Genomic DNA, 958 nt, shown 5'->3' on the forward strand with positions numbered 1-958 from the left:
AGCGGGGTGGAGAAGGCGCTTCTGCGCATTTGCACACGTGTATGCTTGTGGCCACTCTCCCACTCAGCCGTATCAGGTTCCTCTTGCTGCTGTGACAAATTACCATAAATGTAGCAGCCTAAAGCAATACCCGTGGCTTACACCCCGTTCCCAAGGTCAGCACCCAACACAGCCTCTGCGTCTGGCCGGTTCCCTGCTTAGAGGCTCGCAGGACGAAATCAGGGTATCCGCAGGTTACCTGTGCTTCTTGCCGGAGGCTCTGGGATGAGTCACTTCCGAGGTCACCGGGTGGGATCCACGTTTCCGCACTGGCTATGGGCTGGGTGGCCCCCGGGTCGCGGCAACTCCTCTCCTTGGCTCGTGGCCCCTGTCCTCCAGCATCAGGCCAGCGTCTGGGGGGCCCTCTCCTATTTGGGTATCTGCGTGCCCCCCGCTGCCACATCTCTCTCACTGGTGCTCATGAGGGCTCGTGGGACTGCCCTGGGCCACTCGACAATCCGGGATGTTCCCCTGTGTTGAGGGGAGCTGCTTCATAACCCTGATTCCATCTGCACAGCCCCTTCGCAGCAGCACCTAGGTGAGCGTTTGATGGAGAAAGCCGAGGGCTGGGAGTCTTGGGGGATATGCTCAGAATTCTGCCTATCAGCGCCCTACACGTGCACATTAATAGCAAAATAACAAAACTCAAGGTTCTCCTGAGCGACTGTTTGCAGCAAAGGGATTTGTTTCCATTTTCGAGACAATATGTGCTGAGCTAATTCTGTGATATTTACACATTTGGTGTTTATGCCTCACGGACTCCATTATACATATCTTTAGGAATTCTCTTTACATAAATTAAGATGATTTTTCTCCTTCCCGAAAACATAGCAACATGCTGCGCATTCTGGATGGAAACGAGGAATTGTTTATACCACGAGCCAAGTTAAACTCTGGGAGGATTCAGATGCACGAGAGA

Source organism: Herpailurus yagouaroundi, unplaced genomic scaffold, assembly GCF_014898765.1.
Source record: "Herpailurus yagouaroundi ecotype Mexico unplaced genomic scaffold, PumYag 163, whole genome shotgun sequence".
Classification (NCBI taxonomy): Eukaryota; Metazoa; Chordata; class Mammalia; order Carnivora; family Felidae; genus Herpailurus; species Herpailurus yagouaroundi.